Source organism: Pseudochaenichthys georgianus, chromosome 15 (assembly GCF_902827115.2).
Source record: "Pseudochaenichthys georgianus chromosome 15, fPseGeo1.2, whole genome shotgun sequence".
NCBI lineage: Eukaryota > Metazoa > Chordata > Actinopteri > Perciformes > Channichthyidae > Pseudochaenichthys > Pseudochaenichthys georgianus.
In genome coordinates, this window is record NC_047517.1 from 4,956,860 (window position 1) to 4,976,285 (window position 19,426).

The window sequence follows — 19,426 nt, forward strand, 5'->3', positions numbered from 1 at the left end:
CCTTGAGCTGGAGGCAGATGTTGGCAGCTGCGTACTAGGTCCTTTGGTTGTCCTCTAGTGCAGTGGTTCCCAAACGGTGTGCCGCGGCACACTGGTGTGCCGTGAGGCAAGTCCGGGTGTGCCGTGGGATTTTGTGACAACCATACGTTATTATTGCAATATACAACTACACAAAAATAATTATTTTTTAATTTACTATATCAGTACTTTGTAGGTTTATATGTACGTAATCTGCGCGACTTGCGCGTCCACATCTGCAGTGCTGCATAAACATGGCTGAGTCAGCGATAACTCTCGAGGGGTGGAGGCAGGGTGCGAACTGGAGGGGAGCAGGGGGAGCTATAGCTCCCCTAGTGGTGACATGAGCTCCCCTGGGAACATGGTTTGTGAAATTTGGGGGGAGCTCTCTAAAATACTGATATGATGACCAAATAAATTCCATTTTGGGCATGTTTTTTTTTTTCAAAGGTGTAAAATAAGTGAAATAAAATTATATTTAGAGTTTATGATTCATGAAAAAAGTTTCGCCTGCTTGCACGCTGCCCGCAGCTCCACCCACTACCCACTTACTCACAAGCTCGTTTAGTTCGCACTGCATGTTTACCAGGCATTGTTGCTGCTGCTGAAAAAAACAACTTACTTTGGGAAATTTCTTTAAAAAGACGGCCAAACAACCTGATCAAGAAGACCAACCGAATGTAGCTGGTGGTAGCACATCGTACGTTGTGACTGCTGCTACAACAGAACCGAGAGAGGAGGGAGCTAGTGCTAGTGCTAACTTGACAGCTAACGTTAACTTGGGGGCTGAAGAGCTATGTGCATCGTTGTGTTGTGTGTGTGTGTGTGTGTGTGTGTGTGTGTGTGTGTGTGTGTGTGTGTGTGTGTGTGTGTGTGTGTGTGTGTGTGTGTGTGTGTGTGTGTGTGTGTGTGTGTGTGTGTGTGTGTGTGTGTGTGTGTGTGTGTGTGTGTGTGTGTGTGTGTGTGTGTGTGTGGCGTCGCGTCTCTCCAGGCAGTGAGAGGGTTGTGTTGTGCTATAGCTGTATTATTAATATTGTTCATGGTTGGTGCCGCTGGCTGCTCTTATCGCATGTGTTCGGCTCTGTGTAGGCTACAGCCATAATAGGCTATAGCCTATGTGAAACAATGTAGCCTGTTTTTGAGTCATTTTAAGTTGATTTCATTAAACAGTCAAACGTTACATTGGTGGTCCGTGGATTATTTATAATCAAGTTGATCGAAGTTTGCGTAGCCCATACATGCTCGGGAAATCTGTTGACATGAACATGATCCATCGGGACGTTTCATGTAAATGTAGACCTGTGGCACCACCCCGTGTGCAACAGATTTTCTCTTTATAATAGGCCTATGTCTGTGCTGTTGCTATTAATGCACGGATCAACATTTACCCCCCCCCACACAAAAAAATCCCGGCTCCCCCGGAGACCGTGGTATAGTTCGCACACTGAGTGGAGGTATGCCCATTATTTTGAGTTCATCCGAAGAATAGACAGGAATGTGACGGTGAGGTGCAAACTGTGTCCAGGCCAGAAGCTGTTATCCACTGCTGTAAACACCACGTCAAACCTCAACAAGCACCTGCAAAGAACACATGCTAAGGTGGAGCTACCGCACACGCCATTTGTTGTTTGTTTATATCACAGTCTGTTCTTCTTCTCTGTCTTCCGGTTGTTGCCTGTTTTGAATGACGAATACACACTCCCGCCGCCTGCTGGTAAGGAGAGTTATTGTACGTGCTCGGCTGAAGTCTTTGCGGTGTCTGGTTCCAGTGCAACACATGGCCAACACCCAGGAGAACACGCCGACGCAATAGCGTGAGCAGAGATAGACTGCGCAAAATATACAGATAGCAGGAGACAGAGGACAGCCACGGTCAGATAGCAGGAGACAGAGGACAGCCACGGTCAGATAGGAAAACATTCAGGATCTGGATCAGTCTTATGCGACAATGGAAACTGAACTAAAGAGAACATTTGAAACTTTAGCAATCTGCGTGATCTGCCTTCAGAGGGGCGGGCCGGCCCTGCGAGTAAAGTAACGAGTAAAGTAACGAGTTACTTTATGTAGAGAGTAACGAAGTAGTGTAATATATTACTTTTTTTAAAGTAATATGTAATATATTACTTTTTTTTTAGTAACGACCCCATCTCTGCTGAAATGTTACATTTATAATTTGTAGTTCAGGACCATGGACAATGCAGCTTCCTTGCATTGACAGTTCTCTGTGCTGAATTTCCTTTGTCTCATGTTTAATGTTGTGACCTGTCTGGTTTAAATGAGTGTGTTGCTGCTTTGATGAAGCCTAATTTGATAACGTTTCAAATTAATTTCTGAAATATTTCGTTAATAAATATTTCATGAGTAATATAGTTGTCTTTGTCACATTTTATTTGGCATTAGTAAATAATTATGCACATAATACAGATATTTTACATGATATGAGTGATAACACGTGTTATAAGGGCTATTTTGCACAATAGGTGTGCCTTGAGATTTTTACTTGTCCTTTGGTGTGCCTTGGGCACAAAAAGTTTGGGAACCACTGCTCTAGTGTATTGCTCTAGGTAATGCAGGCAGTCACTTTCATCGTCAGTTTTCCGCTCTACTCCTCTTTCAAATGCACGGATGAAGGCTTCAAACTGCAATGGGTCACCGTCATAAACAGGAATGTCTCTTGGAGGTAAAGTAGAAGTGAGATGTTGTTGAGCCAGCATAGCAGTGATGTCATGTTGCCTCTGGATTAGGTTATAGATGTCACCTTGATTACCATTGTTGATTACAGGTGGTGTGATGTTAACATGTCCCTGCACATGTGTCTGTATACTTTGTCTGGGAATAGAGGTTTCGGCTTGATGAGGCAATAATTCAGTTGGTGGTGTGATGTCAACATGTCCCTGCACATGTGTCTGTATACTTTGTCTGGGAATAGAGGTTTCGGCTTGATGAGGCAAGAATTCAGTTGCATGTAGGTTAAATCTTGCTGTAGGGTTTCTGAAGTAAGAGCTCATCCCATCTGATGCTCTAGAGGTGTGTCTTGATCCCATACTGAGCACATTTAGCCTGGCATTGGCTTCTGCCAGTTTAGTTTGTATATCCAATTGTTCCTTTTTCCGTTTCACCTGTTCTTCCTGTTGCTCCAACTGTTGTTTCTGTTGCTCCAACTGTTGTTCCTGTTGTTGTTTCTGTTGCTCCAACTGTTGTTTCTGTTGCTCCAACTGTTGTTCCTGTTGTTCTTTCTGTTGTTCCAACTGTTGTTTCTGGTGTTTTAATTGTTCCCCTTGTACATCAAGCTCATGTTGACTGTTCAGTGCTGCCGCCCTTTCGATTAAAGCCGCCCTTTCTGCCTGGGCTTTAATTCGAGCAGAAGAGGCAGATGATGCATGTGATGAACCAGTGGTGTGTTTTGACTGAGGGTGTGATGCCTTTGAAACGCTGTCATCAGGTCCGATGTGATCTGAGCTGACACTTTGTTCTATGGCACGTCCCACAATAGACTGTCCACTCTCAGATAACCACACATTTGCATCTTGTATAAATCCATCAAATATATGCATCTTTTCTTGCAGCCACTGCTTTTGCCTTCCCATTTCTTCTCCAGGCAGTTGAAGGTCGGTTAATGATTTGTGATTTGCTTTTAATTCATCACACAGCTTCATAAAGTCAACCAGTTTCAACTGTATTTCCTTTGCATTGTCCTTTGAGCTCATACGCTCTTTCAGTCTTTCCATTAACTTCTTTACTTGCTTGTAGCTGAAGTTTCTTGCTTTTTGACAGTTTGCAATAAACAATTCCAATCCTTTGGCAGTGTGAGTGATAATCCTTTTTTCTCTCACAGATTGCAGTCCAACAGCGCTATCTTGTGACGTGACGTCAGATTTCACAGACATGATTAATGTTCACTGTCCCTTTAAGTTTCGTTTTCAGGAATTGTCCGTTAGCGACAGCGCGCTGTTTCAAACAGCTGACATCGTTGCAGCATTACATCCATTTACTAAGCCATTGTCCAATACAGCTTAATATCTCCAATACAATCCTCTTATCCTGCTGCACAGTGCACATACCTGGCCGCTTTCCCAATCTTGGCTCTCAGCCTCTCCGGTGAGCGCAGGTGGGAACAATCTCCAGCTGATTGTGGCGTGTGCATATGGAGTTAGATTTGGGTCAATATTCTAGCGCGTAAAACAAGCTACTCACGAGCGGGAAATGTGCTTTTACACGCGCATAAAATGACCCTCGCGCGCAGATTAAACCCCCGCGAGCGGCTCTGCGCCCGCGAGTGGCTCTGCGCTCGCTCGTGAGAGAGACAGCCTTCTTGCTCGCTCGCGGGAGTGTCAGCCTCGCGGAGTCTGTCTACGCGCGCGTGAAAAGTTTCTGGGATTTTGGAGCGGAGCCACTGGACTTTGATTGACAGCTGCAAGAAAACCCGGAGTTGCCAGGTTTGATAAATGCCTGCACTACCAAGAGCCGAGGAGTGACGGCAGCAAAATCAGTTGGACGAGATTGAATGGTAAAATTGTCCATAAAAAACTATTATATTCGTAAAGTGTACAGCTAATATATATATATATATATATATATATAAATGTATTTTATATAAAACAATATATTTTTGAGTGGGCTGTATCTGTCGAAAATTGCTAGCTACTGTCTGCTGTACACTCTTAGAAGGGATGTGTCAAATATGACACAACATGTGTTGAATTTCAACACAGATACAGAGTGTGCTCAGGGACAACACGTGTTGTGTTTATTTACGTGTAAATCATTTTTACACACAAAATGTGTTACATGCCCCTAACACACAATGTGCACATTTTACACATTGTGTGTCATAAATGTGTAACCAAGATGAACACACTCATTTGTTATTTCTGCACATTTTGTGTTATATTTCTTTAACCAGAATTAACATTTGATTGTGTTATATCTGCACATTGTGTGTCAATGACGATTACTGGAAGTACCAGGTGGTGGATATGGTTTTTATTAAAAAAAATTGAATGCAAGAATAAATTCATTGGACATTTATTTACAAGGATTTCATTAGCACAATATGTCATTAAGAAAATAATTGTTAACATTTAAAAACATTAATATTTTTCTAATTCATCAAATGTTGACAGAATAGATAATTCATAAAATCACACCTAAAAAAACCTTATACCTTGGTTAAAACAAACTTAATCTTCAGCAAACTATTGTTGTAAATGACTTTCAGCTGAGGGAATATAGTGATGAGACTCTTCACAAGGACCACCTTTTCAGTGTTGGATGGATAATTAAGGATTAAAATGAATGACAAGTGAGCTATTTATTTTTTATTTTTCAAAAAGAATACAAAAAGTTCTAGCATACAAATATTACAAATGCGTGATAATAAAGCAATTGGTTATAAAGAATGTCCTTTTGTATCAAGCAAATAAATGTGTACAACCAATATATCACTTAAATGCAACAATTATATATACACATATGGACAACTTTACCATTCAATCTCGTCCAACTGATTTTGCTGCCGTCTCTCCTCGGCTCTTGGTAGTTCAGGCATTTATCAAACCTGGCAACCCCGGGTTTCCTTGCAGCTGTCAATCAAAGTCCAGTGGCTCCGCCCCAAAGTGCCAGACATTTTTCACGCGCGCGTAGACAGACTCCGCGAGGCTGACACTCCCGCGAGCGAGCAAGAAGGCTGTTTCTCTCGCGAGCGAGCGCAGAGCCACTCGCGGGCGCAGAGCCGCTCGCGGGGGTTTAATCTGCGCGCGAGGGTCATTTTATGCGCGTGTAAAAGCACATTTTCAGCTCGTGAGTAGCTTGTTTTACACGCTAGAATATTTACCCAAATCTGACTCCATATATGCAGCTGATCCGTGATGACGATGTCGATTGTGCAATAATCCAATTGTTTGTTTCCGGTGAAAACGATCCTTAATCCATGGTGAAGTGATTCTTACTGTCCAGTTTTACTCCGAGAGTACGATTCCACTTAATATAATGGCAATTTCCTGTTCCTATGTCCTATGCATAACGGTCTGTTCCTGAAGTTGATTGAAAACGGTGTAGGGGGGAAAACATATGATATCATTAAAGCAATGTATACCAATAATAAATGTGCGGTGAAAATGGGCAATATGGAAACAGATTTCTTCCCCCAAAGTAGAGGGGTGAAACAGGGCTGCAGTCTCAGCCCCACCCTGTTTAACATTTATATTGATCAATTTGCAAAATCATTAGAACAATCCGATATCCCTGGACTCACCCTCTCTGACACACAAATTAAATGCCTCCTGTTTGCAGATGATCTAATATTGCTAGCTCCATCTAAGGAGGCATTACAACAGCAAATGGATCATCTGCAAAGCTTCTGTCAGACCTGGGCCCTGACAGCTCACCTGGAACCCTTCTGTCAGACCTGGGCCCTGACAGTTCATCTGGAAAAGACCAGGATTATGGTCTTCCAGAAACAACCCAGGGGTCAGGGAAACCCACACCGGTTCTTACTGGGCTCCACTGGCATAGAACACACACACAGCTACACATGTTTGGGACTCAAAATTACTTCAACAGGAAATTTCAATCTGGCCATTAATGATCTCAGAGACAAAGGAAGAAAGGCTTTCTATGCTATCAAAAAGTCTTCAAATATAGATATACCTGTTAGAATCTGGCTCAAAATATTCAATTCAATAATAGAACCAATCATACTGTATGGTAGCGAAGTGTGGGGTCCTCTTGGAAATCAAGACTTTGATCAATGGGACAAACACCCAATAGAAACCCTACATGCGGAGATATGCAAGAGCATCCTGAGAGTCCACAGGAACACCCCAACAATGGATGCCAAGCTGAGCTAGGCCAATTCCCCCTTTTAATTAGGATACAAAAAAGAGCAGTCAAATTCTACAACCACCTAAAAACCAGCGATCCCAACTCCTACCATTACAAAGCCCTCCATTGCCAAGAGGAGAACATAGAGAGGAGTCCCCTCAACCAGCTGGTCCTGAGGCTCACCTCCTCTAACAGGACAAGGCCTCAGGACAGCCCTCACAATCTGGCCCAATGAAATCATAGCTAAAGAAAAAGAAAATTACATCAACTATTGGACATGTACCACGAAAACCCAAAACAAACTTCAATGCTATTTGTCTCTAAACAGACAGGACACGGTGGCAAACTATCTATAATGGCAATTTCCTGTTCCTATGTCCTATGTATTGTTGCCATTACTTCACAGAAGGGCTGAAGAGTGATCCAGACGCAGACACATACAGATGACTTTCCGGTCCTTTGTTGCAGTTTATAATGAGGTTTATTCAGCGTTTACATACCAGGGTTTAATTGTACAGTTTTGGTTGTTATGATGAGCATCTGCCGGGCTGGTGGAATCGGTATGCTCTCTCCTTCTGTGTCCCTCCTCTCCTGTCACCTATGACCTCCTTATATACACCCGGTGCAGCTAAACCCCGCCACCCAGTGTTCATAAATAATATTGCACTATACATATAACTTAAATAAACTGACACACCAACAACACCCATAAAATGGCTCCTACACTATCTGAGCGCTGTGACTGATCCCAAACTGAGGAAGACATTAACAATGTACAGACTCAGTGACCACAGCCTGGCCCTTGAGACTGGTCCACACAGGCAGACCTGGCTGCCTAGAGAAGAGAGGCTGTGTCAGCTCTGTCCTCAGAGACAGGTGGAGACAGAGAGAAGAGAGGCTGTGTCAGCTCTGTCCTCAGAGACAGAGAGAAGAGAGGCTGTGTCAGCTCTGTCCTCAGAGACAGGTGGAGACAGAGAGGAGAGAGGCTGTGTCAGCTCTGTCCTCAGAGACAGGTGGAGACAGAGAGGAGAGAGGCTGTGTCAGCTCTGTCCTCAGAGACAGGTGGAGACAGAGCAACACTTCCTGCTGCACTGTCAAACATACCAAGACATTAGAACAAAGTTCTTTACAAAGATAACATGTGAACTCCAAGATTTTGAATCACTGTCTGACCAGAATAAAATGCAACATGTACTTGGAGAAAATAGTGCCAGTAGCATAGAAGCAGCGAAATATGTGAGCGCATGTGTTTAGAGTTCTAGGTGAGGTCCCGATTAATTTATTCCGGTAAATTACTCTGACCTCACTAATTGACCCGACCGAAGTTACTGAGTCTATGTAAGTTTACTGCTTGGCTCAGATCCACCAAACGTCAGCAAGATCTCACCTCTATTAACTCCCCGAAGAACCAGGTTCAATTAACTGCTGTTTCTATTCAGACAACTCTTTTAATCTGTTTAAGCAATCCCGAAGGATTTTGGTATCAGTAAATGGGGTGTGTTCCTACCTAAACATGTGTGTGGCAGGGTGCAGTCTTACCTTTGAAGCAGGAGAGGAGAGCACAGATTTTCCCTTTTATTGTCCCAATCCAAAAGGTGAGATCAGTTTATTTGAAGAAAAAGTAGGTCCAAACCATTACAGAGTCTTTACCTTTTAACACATTATAATCATACAAAACATATCAAAATGGAGTTATATATTTTTTATCTAAAACCTTAATTCATATTCATTCAAAAGCCCAAATCATGTATTCCGGTCGTTATAGCAACTTCCAGCATAAAATCATGTATTCCGGATCGTTCTATTAACTACCAGCATAAAATCCATGTATGGATTCCGGTCGTTATAGCAACTTCCAGCATAAAATCATGTATTCCGGATCGTTCTATTAACTACCAGCATAAAATCCATGTATGGATTCCGGTCGTTATAGCAACTTCCAGCATAAAATCATGTATTCCGGATCGTTCTATTAACTACCAGCATAAAATCCATGTATGGATTCCGGTCGTTATAGCAACTTCCAGCATAAAATCATGTATTCCGGATCGTTCTATTAACTACCAGCATAAAATCCATGTATGGATTCCGGTCGTTATAGCAACTTCCAGCATAAAATCATGTATTCCGGATCGTTCTATTAACTACCAGCATAAAATCCATGTATGGATTCCGGTCGTTATAGCAACTTCCAGCATAAAATCATGTATTCCGGATCGTTCTATTAACTACCAGCATAAAATCCATGTATGGATTCCGGTCGTTATAGCAACTTCCAGCATAAAATCATGTATTCCGGATCGTTCTATTAACTACCAGCAAACCACTTACCGAGAGCCGTCTAACCCAGCTCTGAAAGACAGAGCCTACCGGGAGAGAGTATACCAGGGGTTTCCCCCCCTCTCCCCGACGAAATCCAAAAAAGCCAGTCTTTTTATGCTCAAAAAACCGGATAGAAAAACCCACAAACACCTCCTCTATATCCAACCAACATATTCTATTGGCTCTGGCATAAGACACACCTTCCCAAGTTTGTGTAAAACAAAACATGACTGGACATATTCTATGACTATGACATAACCACCTTTTTGAGGCCTCCATGTGTTTCTGCTTAAGTCTGGAGCCCCCCTCCCTGCTGTGAGAGGAGAGGGAAGAACCTGCCCACTCTCTTATCAGAGAGCAGGGCATAAATCATAGGCCTTACACTCAACTTAACAAACCACTTTGTTTTGTTTATGCTGTAAATATAGAAAAACCTAAAATATGAAGCATTTTCATTGTGGGTTATACAAGAATATAATTGATTATATTTGATTATAACTAACTTTCGTTTTAAGTATTCAACATACTATGAAGCTGTCAACACCCTCTTTTGAAAACGCAAAGTTATCAAACAGCACCAACTAAAATTGTAAGCATACATACATATTCAAAAACCATCAAGAAGCATTCTCATTATGGGTTAATACAAGAATATGATTGATCATATATGATTTATAATTAACTGTCGTTTTAAGTATTTACTTCATACTATGAAGTTCTCAACACCCTCTTTTTAAAACGCAAAGTTATCAAACAGCAACAGATAAAATCGTAAAAACACATACATATTACATCCGTAAAACTTCATGCATCAATATCATGAAAAGTACTTCAGTATGTGTAATCAGGACGACCTTTTGATGAACCTGGTGTGGAGAACGCCGAAAACATAGTACCTCACTGGAATGTTCTCGTCATCACAGGTCAGGCACCCGAGTAAAAAGAGTCATGATGATCATAGATTTGTGCGCACCCCCACTCGGCCTGACACTTGCAGGAGCGGGGGGCCTACAGTATCTGTTGTTCCAGTGTAGACTCCTAAATCCATGTTGCTATCTGATGTAAATCCTTGACCCTGACCATGGAGGGGTTGAGGTTCCTCCCTGGATGACACCTCCAAACGAAAGCCAGATAACTCGGTCGACAGTTGTTGTGGATTTTTTAGACCTCGTCAATAATCGCTCATGACTTTGTGACAAGGTCAATGAGGCCCCACACAATGATAGCACAAACGAGGAACCAGAAGCATATGAAACAGCTTAGCTGGCACTCGCTCATGGCATCCTGTGTATGCAGTGTGAGTGTGGTGCTGGTGGTGACTTGGCACGTCACTTGTTGTCGTCTGTTTCTACCGTCTCTCCCGGCCTGTGACTACGACCTTGCAGTGGCTGACGTGGACCCACGTAGTGAAGTGGACCAGTGTCAGGGGTAGGTAGGGCTGCTGCTACCTGGCGTCTGATGTCTGACCATGCAGTTATCAGGTAGTCGTGCCTTTTTGGGAAATCCACTGCGATCGGAGTGGCTCAGCGGGTAGAGATGCAACCTGTCCCTCAGAGCTGGAAGAAACATCATCCTCCACTGGCAGGGGTACAGGTGACTCAGCCGCTGGCTCCATGCTGCACAGGTTTCCTGGGTCCAGGACTTGGCTTCACTTGAGGCATAGTTTCCCCGCTAGGGAGGTTCAAATCCTCTTGGTAGATTGCTGAGGTATTAATCTCAACAATATAGCTAAGATCAAGTTTAAATCATTTCTCTGATTCATAAAAAGTTGTTTTCAGTTTAAAAACTTCCCCAAGGGTTTTCTCAAGCACTGGGCCATAACTTACTCTTATCAGTTTAACGACCTGACAGCCCTGCACCTCCATGCTGTGTGAAAACCAGCAAAAAAGAAGGAGGAAGATGTGCTCAAAAAATCTAATTTAAATGAATACTGTTGTAGGGTGTAGGCATATAACGATTAAAATAACTGAAAAGAAAACTAATAGTGTAAAATTAAAAAACAATGAGAAAAATAATACAAAGGTTATTTCCCATTTCCTCTTTGATACTGAGGTATTCTCCATTCAAGCTCTAATGATCCATATGCTAATAGACAGAGTTTCGTCTTGCCATCTTTCTTTGCATAATTCACTAACGATTCTAACAGTTCTACCGCTAAATCCTTTGCATTTGAGCTATTACTTGTTACTCAGACTTAAATTCCCTCTTTTGCTCTATAAAATATCCCTTGGTACCGAATTTACCAAGACAAATTCTAGATTATTGCAGGAAGATCCCACAAAAAACCATCCTCTCCTGTGGAAGAAAGCACATTAACTGCCACGGGTGTGTGCAAAACATGTCATGTGATGTGAGACTGATAGCTTCAACAGTGGATTGGGTTAAGGCCGCAGTCATATTCCTATCTGGATTCTAAACTCGGTTGGCTCGGGTGACGGTCCTCTCTTCTGGAGTGAAACTATGTTCCCAGAGATTGACTTCACTGTATCCAAACCTTCTGATTTAGTTTTAAGCTAACCCTTCTCTGGACTTCGCCCCTTTCTGGTCACCCATACACGATTTCTGAACTTAAACGGAAAAGGTGTGATAGTTAGATATGACCTGACCTTTGCCCTAGGTAGCTTTTCCATACATATAGGAATATAGTCAGCCTTGTCAAATTGATTGGAATGTCCCAATTTGTTTTACAGTTTGTATACTCCACTCTGTGGCTGCTCTAACGCCTGATACTTATATGGTAACGACCAGATAGGTGTGAATCCCTTTATCCTGCAAGGGTGACAAAACTTTCTTATTTTTAAAGTGAGTTACATTATCCATTCTTATTCTCTCAGTTTTTAGGAAAAACATACTTATATGTTCCGCCATTTCAGCAGACACTGTGTTCCAGTTGCTCTGGTCAGAGGATAGACATGTTTATGACTCCCTCCATTATCACAGATCACAAGGAAAATACTTGTTCCCACTGGGAGTGCGGGTCAGAAAAGGACCTGCTATGTCAGCACTAAAACTGATTATTGGTTCTTCCTCTATTATTTTAAGATGCTCAGGATAAATTTTCTTGAACCCATCCACCTCTGCACATTGAAGACATATTGACCGTGTGTGTTGTAAGTGCATTCGCAGTTTTGGTATGAGTATTTTATTGTGGAGACAATATTTTCTCATCCGAAATAGGCCCTACATGGCCTAAACTGCTGTGTAGTTCACGCACAACCTGAGGAGCTTCTTCAGGGGTTACGTGAATGCTTCCACCCTTTTTCCATATTCTAGGAAATATGGAAGTCAGGTGGTTAACTCGTCCCGGCTTTAAGCAAGGTAAAACTTCTCTATTACCCTGATAGTCTAATTTGATCTTATCTGTATGACTTCGGACATGATTCCATTCTAAGTTCATGCCAGCCCTTAACTCTGCTATTAGACTCCATTGATTTGCATGTGTCAGCGCTTCACCTTTCACATTGGTAAACTGCCTTTGTTCCCAGTTATTAAGCTCTTCTTTACCCGCTTTGTAACAATAATCAGTAACAATACGGATGTGTGTTATTTTACGTTGTTTAGCAAAAAGAAGTCCCTCAACAAATGGCCTTTGCCTCAGCAGTTTGTGCTGTACCTGGTATTGCACCCTTTTGCTTGCAAAGTACTTCACCTGAATTCGTTTTCATTATAAAGGCCCAAGTGGCTGCTTGGTCACCTTTTCACCTTTTCGCAAACTCCCCTCTGTAAACAGTGTTATCTTTGGAGCAGCGGTTTTTCTTTAAGGGTTTCAATGTGTCCCTGTGTGGCTTACTACCTGTGGTCCTAAACTCCACATCTGGATCAGACATCATCCTCTGCCATTCTCCATTCTTATTCTCTCAGTTTTTTGATATTGATATTTTTGTTCTGGTGTTAAGATAATTTTTTGAATCTCCCTCTTTTCTTAACAACTGGAGCTATGTCTATTTTAGATCTAACTTGGTTAAGAGGTGATTTGTTCTTTGGTGAGAGGAACACTATTCCCCTTGTGCTGGGTGGGGGTGGGGGTGGGTCGCCTGCTTACAGTCTCCAGATCTCCCTCTCTGTGCTGAGGCCATAAAACTTTTAATGGGTCGCTCCGTGGTCTGCTCAGATTTTCTGACCCTGTCTCTGACCCTGTGTGTTGGGTTTTTCTGCAGCACCTCGGGAGCAGAGAAAGGGGGAGATTCTTTTTTCCAAAAGTGCAAGCTCCTTCATGAGCAAAATAGTTTAGTTGATTTTGGTAAAGTATTTGAGCTTTAGCTTCGCAAAAAAACTTCCTCATATTAGTTTTGAAGATATTTTTGGGGTTTGATATCTGCTGATAGTTCCCACTTAGGTTTTCTCTTCAAAGTACATGCAAAACAACCAGTATTTGTGGGTCATCTGATCACCACCTTGCCTTCTGACAGTTGAATAGTCCTTATCATATTATCACTCTGTGCTAGGACCTATTCTCTTTGCCAGAGCTGCTGCTATTCCTCCTGCATGTTTTAGCTTCCTATTAGCAGGGTTCACTAACATGGTTTGTTGACTAGTTTAAGATTTTGACATTTATTATTTCCAACATTCCTTTCCCCTGAATATCATGTCTAACACTGTGTTTTCTTCTAGGATTAGTATCATACTATGAAGTTCTCATAAATGACATTTTCTAGCTTTTATCCCTGTAGGCTGGAGGTAGGGTCTCAGACATTATACCACCTGCTTGTGGCTCTCTGTCCAAACGGTAGTCTGACAGGAAAGTATTTTGGTCGCGGTACGCCCGTGGGTCTGGGCTAAGCTGACCAGGGCGAGCAGAAGCTCCGGATGTTGCTTCTGTGTATCCCTCCCTGTGTGGTTGGCTCTGAGTCATTAAATTGCGTTTTAACCTCATCAGCCATTCTTTTTATTTTATTTTTTATTTTATTCAAGGATTTACGTTCACTCTTTTATACACATGCAAGTTTTTAGGCTTTTACTCACGCCGGATGTACAGTCCGACTATACCGTCTCTTGATTCTAGGATCTCTTCTGGATTCAGCTAGTGCATGCGGACACCTCAGTTAACGAGTGTTATGTATCGAGCTTCGAGCTATTTCAACAGCATAGGTACCTTTAAACCTATGTTATCTTTATTAAATCTCCTATTAACTCTTCCCCACGTTATGTTTTAACGCAAAAATTCAAACCGCAGCTCTTTGACAAGTCCTACCTATAAGTTTCAAAGTAATTTGGACAGATACTGAGCAGTGCTCCTACGGCTGACTTCACTTGCCAACAAACCTGTGATTAAAGGGACCACAGGGACTTCTCAATTTGGCTAGGGGAAAAAGAACCTACTTTAGCTTCTTTAACAGACAGCAATATCCGATATAATATAACCCTCAGTCCGGTGCAATAGTATCACTTAAATTACTACACTTTAAGTTAAAATATATATTCTAGGATTCGGGTAGGTATTTTAACAAGACTTTCAGCCTGTATTTCGCTGATTTGTACTCATCGACTTTTTTCACTAGGTCGTTTTGGTTCTTGTATTTTGACTCTGTAAAAATATTACTTTTCACAGAGCCCCACGTTGGGCGCCATGTTTAGAGTTCTAGGTGAGGTCCCGATTAATTTATTCCGGTAAATTACTCTGACCTCACTAATTGACCCGACCGAAGTTACTGAGTCTATGTAAGTTTACTGCTTGGCTCAGATCCACCAAACGTCAGCAAGATCTCACCTCTATTAACTCCCCGAAGAACCAGGTTCAATTAACTGCTGTTTCTATTCAGACAACTCTTTTAATCTGTTTAAGCGATCCCGAAGGATTTTGGTATCAGTAAATGGGGTGTGTTCCTACCTAAACATGTGTGTGGCAGGGTGCAGTCTTACATTTGAAGCAGGAGAGGAGAGCACAGATTTTCCCTTTTATTGTCCCAATCCAAAAGGTGAGATCAGTTTATTTGAAGAAAAAATAGGTCCAAACCATTTAACACATTATAATCATACAAAACATATCAAAATGGGGTTATATATTTTTTATCTAAAACCTTAATTCATATTCATTCAAAAGCCCAAATCATGTATTCCGGTCGTTATAGCAACTTCCAGCATAAAATCATGTATTCCGGATCGTTCTATTAACTACCAGCATAAAATCCATGTATGGATTCCGGTCGTTATAGCAACTTCCAGCATAAAATCATGTATTCCGGATCGTTCTATTAACTACCAGCATAAAATCCATGTATGGATTCCGGTCGTTATAGCAACTTCCAGCATAAAATCATGTATTCCGGATCGTTCTATTAACTACCAGCATAAAATCCATGTATGGATTCCGGTCGTTATAGCAACTTCCAGCATAAAATCATGTATTCCGGATCGTTCTATTAACTACCAGCATAAAATCCATGTATGGATTCCGGTCGTTATAGCAACTTCCAGCATAAAATCATGTATTCCGGATCGTTCTATTAACTACCAGCATAAAATCCATGTATGGATTCCGGTCGTTATAGCAATTTCCAGCATAAAATCATGTATTCCGGATCGTTCTATTAACTACCAGCAAACCACTTACCGAGAGCCGTCTAACCCAGCTCTGAAAGACAGAGCCTACCGGGAGAGAGTATACCAGGGGTTTCCCCCCCTCTCCCCGACGAAATCCAAAAAAGCCAGTCTTTTTATGCTCAAAAAACCGGATAGAAAAACCCACAAACACCTCCTCTATACCCAACCAACATATTCTATTGGCTCTGGCATAAGACACACCTTCCCAAGTTTGTGTAAAACAAAACATGACTGGACATATTCTATGACTATGACATAACCACCTTTTTGAGGCCTCCATGTGTTTCTGCTTAAAGAGCCTGTGACACGGTTTTCCCCCATCATCCAAACCCATCAATTTGAGTACATATTGTCCCCTTGAAAACCGTTACTGAACTGATTTTGGATATTTGTACTTTGATAACCATTAATCTGCCTTCAATGTTGACAATTTTCTGGATCTTCTCGCGGATTCTTCAAGTCCCGCCAAATGATGGGTGACGTCATTGCGGGCACAGCGCTCCAGCTGCACCGTCCAGGATCCCAGTTTCTGCATGTAAACCTTTATATATATACAGTCAGATGTAAACGCACGATGGTGCACACAGCAGCAAGCTCAGACAGCGATGACAGGTTAATGTTGAACGTGTCTGAGAGCTCATATGAGGCTGAAGGATCGGTTTATGTTGTATCTGTTAGAAGTTTAGGAATGAGGTGCGTCAATATGGGCGATCATATGGTCATGTAGCCAGTGGTGGAATGGGACTAACAATCATCCCGGGTCTCTCGACCGGCCCACTTCGGTACCGCTAGTAAATTGTCAACGGAGGGAGCGGGGGATGTAAAATACAAATATAATGTATAATGTCTGTGTCTTTGACATTAGCGCTACTAGCCACCTGTGCCCTGTACTACGAAGCCAGTTCAACAGATCCTGGATATGTTTGAGTAACAAACAAACTAACAACAAACTAACAAACGAGATCTCGCTAAGCGGTCCTACGACGCTGGTTATCAACTCGGTAAATCAAGCCAGGGTTTCTCTCTCCAGCTGAGAGCGCGTTCACGTCTAAGACACGAGTGGATCTGACTTTAATTACATTTGTCTCGAGTGTTTCGTCAACATAATGTGTTAAATAATACTTCTGCATCCAGTCTGTGACACTGTGAGTGTTGCACGGCCAGATGAGGCTGGAGAAGCTGACTCAGATAAGGAAATATATGATATATTATGATATTATATGATCGATGATCTGATTGATGATGTAATATGAATGATAAGTGCGACACGTCGGCGTCTTCTCTGCATACGGCAGTTTAAACTGTATTTCCTTTATCCTGTAATATGACTTGAGAGATTTAAACTCCGCACACTGAGTTAATCTCTTTTCTATAGACACCGGAGGCGGGCAGCGTCAGGTAAAAGAAGTTATTTAGCCTTCTCAAACCTGAGCCTCACGCGCCGCCTATGGGGGATGTGCTAGTTACTTATCTGACCGGCCCACTTCGGTACCGGCCCATCGGGATTCGTCCCGATGGCCAGTCCGCCACTGCACCCAGCCCACGTAAACTGTCAACGGGGGGAGCCTCGCTGCGGGGAAACGGTGGACCTAGTGTCCCGATCGGAGTGGGAATAATAATAATAATCCGTGCATTTTATCCATTAATTTCCCCAACATTGTGGTAAAAAACCACACGTTTAATCCACGTTGGTGTACTACTACAACTACAAAAAGCATCGGTTTGTTTTCTCATCAGTAAATGCAGACCGGCTCAAACAAACGATTTTTAATCATCATCCTCACTCATCATTTAATGTATCATATGTTCGCCGAATTGACATGAAAGCACTAATAAATGTAGTTTCATCCACTTGAGTTTATAACCATAAAAATAATCGATTTGTTTTTATATCACATCCGACGGGAGGAAATTCAGCAGCTCTCACTCCCGATTTTTAATCCTAATGTAATCATCATCTTCACCACGATCATTTATGTTTATGTCGCCGAATTGACATGAAAGCACTGACACATATGAATATACTGTAGTCAACTTCATTAAGACGTTATTAACGTGCCTAAACTCAGTAATTCACCATTTCTACGCATGACACAACACACTTTGTCCGTGTTTGGCTCTCGAAGCGTTCCCGCATTGACGTCACTTCCGGCTTCCCCCAAAACTTCAAAATGAGTGAAGGAATTTCCCCGCGATGTTCGAAATTATTGATATTTAACGAAACGGTATCGCTTTTTCTTTTTTAAACTGACGGTTCGAGATTACTAGTAGCCCAATATTTCATTGCACAACAGTTGTTGGGATGGTGTCACAGGCTCTTTAAGTCTGGAGCCCCCCTCCCTGCTGTGAGAGGAGAGGGAAGAACCTGCCCACTCTCTTATCAGAGAGCAGGGCATAAATCTATGGAATATGGAATGCCATTTAAGCCAATATTAAATAAATAAATATATACATAAATAATTAAATAAATACATATATATATAAATATGCCTATGAAATTAATTATAAAATAAATAAATTAGGCAATACATATGTATACATGTACATTTAAATACACAATTATTTATTTCATGGGACTTTTATTTCATAATGACACATTTATTTATTTCAAGAGACTTGTATTTCATAATGACACATTTATTTATTTCAAGAGACTTGTATTTCATAATGACACATTTATTTATTTCAAGAGACTCGTATTTCATAATGACATATTTATATATTTCAGATGACTTGTATTTCATAATGACGCGTTTCTTTATTTCAAGAGACTCGTATTTCATAATGACTTATTTCATGTGACTTGTATTTCATGATCAGACATTTCCATTCATTATATGCAAATGAACGGGGCGTGGTTAGCTCACAGGTCCAGAGACCCAGACCAAAGCAACAGCACCACACTGGCTACTCGAGAAGAGCAAGAAAATGGAGGAGAAGGACTATAAGGCAAACTACTAAATGAAAATAACAACATGGAAGACGTCGGTGGGCTCCAAGACTTAACTGGTTCTTATCTGGTCCGCCCAATGCTGCTCTTCTGAGAGAAACCGCTCTGACAGCTCTCTCTAGTCTCTACTGGGAAACAGCTAAAAGTCCTTCTGGAGGTAAGCAACGCTACACAATTACACCCAGTCTGAGAGTAAAATATGTCTCGAAGGTTCGTTTTGCTTTCTTACAACGTTAAGTTAATGTTAACGTAATCTTACGTTTGCTAGGAGGCTATCGTTACGAGCTAGCTGTCTTAGCTAACAACAGTTAGCAGCTAACGTTTTCTGCAGTTTGTGTTGCCCCTGAAAAATGTGATGTAGTTATTTAAGGGTATGTTAAATTAACGTTATTTTACAAGTTGAGAGAGTTAAGTTGTGTTTAAAATCGTCAATGTAATGCACGTTAGAGGTTTTGTGTTGGACATGAAGTTAGCTAACGTTAGCTAACTCCACCAGGCAGCTAGCTTAATACAAAGAGGGGTTTTGTGCTTCATTGCAAACTTTTCTTTGTTAATCTACCTGAAACTGTAGGGACAGTTTGTTTCTACTCAACTATACAGACCATTGTTGAGGAGATTAAAAACATACTGTACATGAGTTGGGTCCAACATATACCTTGAGTAATGTTACTTTGCTGCTAAAAATGAAACATCATCATCAGATGAGGACATCACCAAAGTGTGTGAGCCTGTCAGGGGATTTGATCTGTTCTCTGCATGTCCTAAACACTGCTC